Raw genomic sequence first — 7,857 nt, 5'->3', positions numbered from 1 at the left:
CCAGACAGGTTTTTCTCTGTGTAGCCCTGGCTGTCCTGGAACCCACTTTGTAGACCAGGCTGGCCTCGAACTCAGAAATCCACCTGCCTCTGCCTCCGGAGTGCTGGGATTAAAGGCGTGCGCCACCACACCAGTTCTGATATTCTTAATCTGCATATTCCTTCTATTTTAGTTTGAATTAGAGTTGTCTATTTTGTAGATTTTTCACAAAAAAAGTACTGTGTGTTTCACTGGTTGTTGTAGTTGTTGTATTGTTCTCTTTTCTTGGCTTTGTTCCTGAATTTGATAGTTGCTTGCTATCTACTCTTGTAAGGTGTGCTTACTTCTTTTTGTTCTAGAGCTTTCAGGTGTTCTGTTAAGTTGCTAGCAAGACTGTTCCTCACCCCCTCCTTTTTAATGTATGCACTTAGTGCTCCAACCTGTCCTTTTATCAGAACTTTCATTGTGTCCCATAAGTTTGGATATGTTGTGTATTCATTTTCATTGAATTCAGAAGGGCTTAATTTCTCCCTTTGTCACTGTCTGACACATTTTCTATTCAGTACGGAGTTCTTCAGTTTCATGAGTTTGTTANTGATCTGTCATTTCTGTAGTTGACGATTTGCAGCTTTAATCCATGGTGCTCTGATAGCAGGCAGCAGGGCATTTTGATATTTTGATATCTATGGAGACTTGCACTATATTTGAGTATGTCATTAATTTTGGAGACACTTTCATGAATTGCTGAGGAGCGCATACATTTTGTGTGTGTGTGTGTGTGTGTGTGTGTGTGTGTGTTTGGGTGTATGTAATAGACTGTAAATATCAGTTTAAGTCCATTTGGCTTACATTTTCAGTTAACCTGAGTTGTTTTCTGTTAATTTTTGTGTGCTGGACCTATCTATTGGTGACAATGATATATTGAAATCTCCCACAATAAATGCTTGAGGATCAGTGTGTGGTTTAAGCTGCAAAGGTTTTTCTTTTACAATTTTAGCTAATCTTATTTTGGGGCTTAGATGTTAGGAATTGAAATGTTATCTTGGAGCATTTTTTTTTTTTTTCTAATTTATACTGCCTTCTACCTATTTTGTTTAGTTTTGGCTTGAAGTGTATTTTTTTAGATATTAAAATGGCTATACCAGCTTATTCCTTAAATCTCGTTGCCTGGAATATCTTTTTCCAACATTTTACCTTGAGGTAATATCTATTCTTGATGTTNANCTGGGTTTCAAGTATNCAGTAGAAGGATGNNTGNTGTTTTATGGTCCATTCTGTTNNCCTGTGNGTTTTTATTGGGGAAATTGGGGCCANTGATATTGAGAAATATCAATGAACAGTGATTACTAATTCTTGTATTTTGTTGCTGTTGGTGTTGGTGGTAGTGTGTGTGTGTACTTTTGGTTTTGGTATAATGTAAGGTTACTTTTCTGTGTTTTCATGTGTGTAGGTAACCTCCTTGTGTTGGATTTTTCCTTTTCTCAACTTCTTTTAGGGTTGTATTTATAGATATATACTGTTTCAATATCATACTTTTTTTTCATTTATATTGATTGAAACTTTGTAGGTTTAGTAATCCAGGCTGGCTTCTATAGTTTCATAGAATCTGTGTCCAAGCCCTTCTGGCTTTACAGTTGTTCTGGAGAGCACAGGTACAATTGTAGAAGAGAGAGATACAAATAAGTTACTTGGGGTTTTTATTTCCTTCATTTCACTTTTTGAAATTCTCTGTTATATATGTTAAGTGTTGTGATTATTACATGGTAAGGGGACTTCCTTTTGTGCTCCAATCTATTTGGTATTATGCATATTTTTTTTTTTTAGATTTATTTATTATTATATCTAAGTACACTGTAGCTATATTCAGATGCACCAGAAGAGGGCGGCAGATCTCTTTACAGATGGTTGTGAGCCACCATGTGGTTGTTAAGATTTGAACTAAGGACCTTCTGAAGAGCAGTCAGTTCTCTTAACCACTGAGCCATCTCTCCAGCCCTTATGTATACTTCTTGACATCTCCTTTAGGTTCAAAAATATTTTGTATCCTTTTGTTGAAAATATTTTCTACTTTTTAAAAAAATTTTTTCTAAGATTTATTTATTTATTTATTTATTTATTTATTTATTATATGTAAGTCCGCTGTAGCTGTCTTCAGACACACAAGAGGAGGGCATCTCATCCCATTATAGATGTTTGTGAGCCACCATGTGGTTGTTGGGATTTGAACTCAGGACCTTCAGAAGAGCAGTCAGTGCTCTTAACTGCTGAGCCTTCTCTCCTTCCAGGAAAATATTTTCTAAACCTTTGTGCTGTTATCCTTCCTCTATTCCTGTTATTCATAGTATTTGTCTTCTCCTAATACCAAAAGGTTCACATCTATTTTGCGCTAGAATATTTTTGTACATAATATTTTCCTTGACCAACGTATCCATTTCTCCTACTATATCTTATCTGTCTGATCCTCTTTCATCCATCTCCCTGCTGTGGGTCATCCTTGCCTTTGTGATTCCTCTTTAGTTCCCTAAATTGTTCAAGTCCAGGATTTTCTTAGTCTGTGCTCTTTTTTATTGCTTCTATTTCCAGTTTAGAGGCTTGAACTGTTGTACTTGATTTCTTGAACTGTTTTTTCTTGACTTTATCTAAGTATCTATTGGTTTCCTCCAATTATTTCTTTGTCTTATCTGCCTATGCTGGTGTCCAGGCATCTGAGTTTGGAGTGATTATAGGTCTAGGTTTTGATTTCTGGGTTCATCTTGCAAGGGAGTTTTGTTCCTGTGGTTCTGTTTGCCTCCATATTTCTAGTGTGTGTTGACTGAATGATGCCCATTTTACTGGTCTGCTTGACTGGTGTGTTCAAGTGGGAATGCTTGCTGGTGTTAAAGGCTTGATGAAGAGAAGGCCAGGGAGACATGATCTTATCAACCCATAGGAGGCATAGATGAACAGGGGTGCTGAAGTTGTCTTTGCTGTTCTGGTCCATTGCTATGGGAGCTGTGAAGATTAGGTCTGTTCAAACTTGTAGCGTTCATGGATGTGTGGATAGCCTACCTGGTCTTCTGGCAAGCATGGCATGTGGTTGAACAGAAATGAGATAGGGTAGGAAAGACAAGTGGGGATGGCTTAAACAGGGGGAGAGGAAGCTTCCCCTACTATTCTGTTCTAGTGCTAAGGGTAAATGTAAGAATATAGTCACTGGTAAGTAATAGGATGGTGAGTCTCTGTACAGACTGGCTAGTCTTCTGGTAGGCATGGCCTGTGGTTAAAACCATAGTTTGTAGTGAGGACACAGGGATCAACAGGAAGGGATGTGTAATAGTCAGGGTTCTCTAGAATCACAGAACTTATAAAATGCCTCTCAATATTGAGGGAATATATTGTGATGGCCCCAACACTGGTCTGCTGTGAGTGGGAAGTTCATGAATCTAGTAGTTGCTCAGTACCTCACAGGCTACTTGTTTCAGGTGTTTATCTTCAGAAGTAGATTTCAACAGATGCCTCTGTCTCCCGAGTACTGGGATTAAGGACGTGACCCAACACGCCTGGCCCCATTCTTTAAGTTTCTCTTATTGATCTGCAATATCTTTGTTTGTTTGTTTGTTTATGGGATAAACAGTACTATGTGGGCTGGGCAGGTCACTCAGTGAATGTTCTTCCTGGAGTTGACCTGAATTCAGATAGCAACTCTCAAGTGAGGAGGCTCACAAACACCTGCTATGCCAAGTACACAGAATCTGATTTCTCTGGTGAGTCACCTGTACACACATGGAAAACATTCTCTCTCATACACACAAGTACATACAGAAAATTGAGGACACACTTGTTTTCAAAAGAGCAAAACAAGCTATTTAGCTGGATAATCTGTTATCTTTCATTTAGTTTTGAAAAGTGTGCACCTCCTCACTCTGGTGCATACTTGCATCCAGTCTTCATCAATCATAGGAAACAAAATGGTTTCTAAGTGATCCTAACAGACATCCGTTTCTTCATCATCAGACAATGAGATATTTGTAGCAGTAAAAACTATTTCGTTCAGTTTTGAAACATTAGAATACTTTAAGAAAATCTCTCCAAAGAGAACACTCCTCTACCCTCAATACAATATCTATAATTGGCAAAGGAAAGAACCAGAGTGCACCGGGTGCATATGTGCTGGCCAGTGATTTCTTTGATTTTGATTCTGACGATAGTCCTGTGGGGTTTTGTTGAAAGGACTATTGTATGGAGAGGCCTATCTTTGTGTCTTCTTTTATCAATGGTGCCATTGATGTTATGTTATTTTACTAACTATAATTAAATTATATTGTGGTTTCTCTGAAAGATGATAGACCTTTACCTATTTTTGTACTTTGAAAATTTCCTATATTATGTTAGTTCCTAGAGTTTTTGTTGATTTGGGAACTTTCTCTAGAGAAAGTTTTAGTTTACTCTTCTTGTCTCTAAAGGTTTGCCTTTCCTCATTTCTTGGCACATCAATGTTTTCCAATTATTGCAGAGTTCAATGTTTCAGTTTTTGATATTTTAGTCATTATTGTGTTCAACACATTGGTTTGGCTTTAAAAAGAACTTTTTTTTACCTATTGTGTCTGTGCCCTCATTAGCTTCAGTTGTCATCATTTCATGTGATGTAGCCTCAATCGAAGGTATAGCCCCATCAGAATCACTTGTTGCTATGTTGGTGAGCGGGTCTTGATTGTTGATAGATATGGAAAGGCTCTTCCATTGAGGGTGGAAGTATCCCTCGATAAGTGGTCCTGGACTGGATTATGTAGATACCTGAGCATGAAGCAGTGACCAAACCAGAGAGAAAGCCAGATAACAGTGTTTGCCATGGTTTTCCTTCCTTCATTATGTGGCTTGAGTTTGTATTTTAAGCTCCCAAGATGATGAACAGTGNTCTGACAGAGTCAGCCACATAAACCCATTCATTCCAAGAGATTTTGGTTAGAGGTTTATCACAACAGCAGAGATGCAAATGAGGACCAAAAATGTAGCTCCAAGGTGATTTTTGTTGCTGGACAGAACCTGTGAATTTGTCTTTTTGATGAATGTTGACAATATCAGGAGTTTAGGTACCAAAGTTGTACACAGAGCTTCCTTGGCCATGTTTTGTAAGGCCATTGATGATTGAAGCGTTGTTAGTAATGGAGATAGAGGAATTCGAAGTCAAAGTATTTCACTGAAAAATAGACTCCACGAAAAATTAAGCTTGAGGTCATTTGTATGATACGTTGGCCCCAAATCTTTCCTTTTCTGCCCCTGTCCTGAGAAATTGAATAAGGGAGAATTAAAACATAATGGGCTGATTTCTTAGACTAAGTATTGAATCTGCTGGGTGTTTATTACAAGTGGCTCATTGGCCCTTGGCCCTGTGAAGGCTCTATGCTCCAGTGTAGGGGAATTCCTGGGCCAGGAAGTGGGAGTGGTTTGGTTAGTGAGCAGGGATAGGGAGAGGAAATGTGGGGAGGGAGTTTTTGGAGGGGAAAACAGGAAAGGGGATAACATTTGAAATGTAAATAAAGAAAATATCTAATAGAAAAAAAAAGTGGCTAATCCACAACTATGGTGGAATAAAAGCAACTGGTGGGGAAAAGTAAAAACCAAGTCTGTGGTTCATGGCGAAAAGCAGCACTAGGGAGTTTGCATGGTAGTCAAGTGCTGAAACAGAGGGGAGTTTTAAGGATGGTATCACCATTAAAGAGAAGGCCATTGCTCTCCATTGAAAGCCTAAGAAGAGCAGGGTGTGGTGGCACACCCCTTTAATCCCAGCACACAGGAGGCAGAGGCAGGTGTATTTCTGAGTTCAAGGCGAGTCTGATCTTAAAAGTGAGTTCCAGGACAGCCAGGGCTATACAGAGAAACCCTGTCTGGAAGAACCAAAAAGAAAGCCTAAGAAGGTTCCCAAATGGTCACATATCCTGCTAAGATTTGGACTAATGTATAGACAGACTGATTCAGAGTTCCAGGAAGCATCTATACAAAAAGTGTTGGAATTGTGGTCCAAGCATGGCAGGGTCCATCATCACAACTTGGAAGCCAAACTTGGCATGATCACTTATCTTGTACTGGTTCTGGAATCAGGAAAGATGAAAAAGATAATGTCATGAATTCTTAGTGTGTGGTTTTAGTTGCTCACTAATTCCAGCCATCTATGTTTGACAGAATCAGAGCTGCTCTGAGGAGACTGTAAGACTTCCCTCCATGAATATGTGAGGTTGAATCCTCAGTTGCCTTTAGAGACCACAAGATGCTGATTCTTCTAAGTGATGAGACATTGGCCATGGACAGCTGTGTGTAGGGAGTGGAAGTAACCAAAGAGGAAAATTTATGAGAAGTTGAAGGAGTAGGGCCATCTAAGTCCTTTGAACCTGAAGCTGTGTGAGTCTGAGACACAACTACAGGATTGGGTGTTTGTCCTGCTGGGGTTCTGTCTTGCTTTGGTTTAACCTTCTCTAACTTTATACCCACTCCTTTCTTTTGGAATGGGAATATGTATTCTATGCCACTGTATGCTGGAAAGGTATAAATGGTTTTCTGATTTTACAAGATGTATCAGTCAAGAGACTGCCTTGACCGTCAACAGAGAGCTTGGACATTTCAACAGGATACAAGTTGTTGCACACTATGGGCATCACTAAAGGCAGACTATAAATATTTTCACCCTGTGATGACCATGAACTTACAGTGACCAGAGTCAGAATGCAGTCAATTGAATGAAAAATCTTCCTGTCTGGTATGATGTCTTTGAACATCATTTGTCTTTAGTAACTATTTGCAGGAGGATCATTGAAGCTTGTGTAAGAGGAAAATGTCTAGATGAAAGTCGTCATTGAGGATAGGATTGGAGTGTCCATAGATCCATTTCCTGGTTTTTTTTTATCTACTGGTTTGTGGTTAAAATCGATCAGTCAGCTTCTTTCTCATGCTGTCACACTGTCACCATTATAGACTGTTTCTCTAAATGAAATCTGATACTGTAGAAGCAATTCCCATTCACTCCTACCTGACTTTGCTATTGTAATGTTTTTATACTTTTAATGTTGTTGTTTTTCTTTTTGAAGACAGGGTTTCTCTGTGAAATCCTGGATGTCCTAGAAGTAGTTATGTAAACTAGAATGGACCTAAATTTAGAGATCTACCTATCTTGCTCTTTGGGGCTGGGATTATATATGGGTCAACATGTCTGGCTTTATGGTCTCAGGGCCTGGAATGGATTTTTTTTTTTTTTTTTTTTTGCACATTACAAGCATGTATTGTTGTTTTGTGCTTCACTTACATCTTGAATAATAAAATTTGCCAGAAAGTATTACTCTAATTCCCAGGATGGCACATATTCGTGACATTAGTACTGCCTGATCCTTCTGATTCATTTAAAGAATGAGACATTCTTCCTACATGTTGACTTTGTTTTGAAATGTTTGAATGACTATGAATGCATATGCACCTCTGTGTGCTTGGTCCTCACTATAGTCAAAAGATGGCCTCAGAACTCCTGAACTTGGAGTCATGAATAGTTCTGAGCTTCCATGGTAAGTCCTGGCAAGTGAGTCCTATATCTAAGACCAGCAAGAGATATTAAGCACTGAGCCATCTCTCCTGCACTATGTTGTCTATTTATGAAAAGCACTTACTTTGCTAATGTTTCCATTTGTTCATTATAACTTTAAACATTGATTGCCTTTAGGTAACATCTTATTGTTACAGTTTAAACTGTGGAATTTCAGGATCCTGGAATATGAAGACAAAACTACACTGACTATTTAATTTTTGTAGGAAGTTTACTGAAAACCTCTGAGGTTCTTTCTATCTTTCTTCTTTGGGTTTTTATTTTGTTGTTTTTATTGTTGTTGGGTGCTTTTGTTTTCTTGGGTTTTGTTGTTG

The 7,857-nt window shown here is 38.5% G+C and overlaps 1 protein-coding gene across 1 annotated transcript in view; it reads left to right on the top strand.

Moving 5' to 3' along the window:
• Positions 1-7,857, top strand: part of LOC110314733 (zinc finger protein 431-like) — a 19,863-nt gene that overhangs the window by 4,928 nt on the left and 7,078 nt on the right. The gene's annotated exons all lie outside the window — the stretch shown is intronic.

This window comes from Mus pahari, unplaced genomic scaffold, assembly GCF_900095145.1.
Source record: "Mus pahari unplaced genomic scaffold, PAHARI_EIJ_v1.1 scaffold_5086_1, whole genome shotgun sequence".
Lineage (NCBI taxonomy): Eukaryota > Metazoa > Chordata > Mammalia > Rodentia > Muridae > Mus > Mus pahari.
Note: the sequence above shows the minus strand (reverse complement) of the source record. Positions and strands in the feature narration are given on the sequence as shown.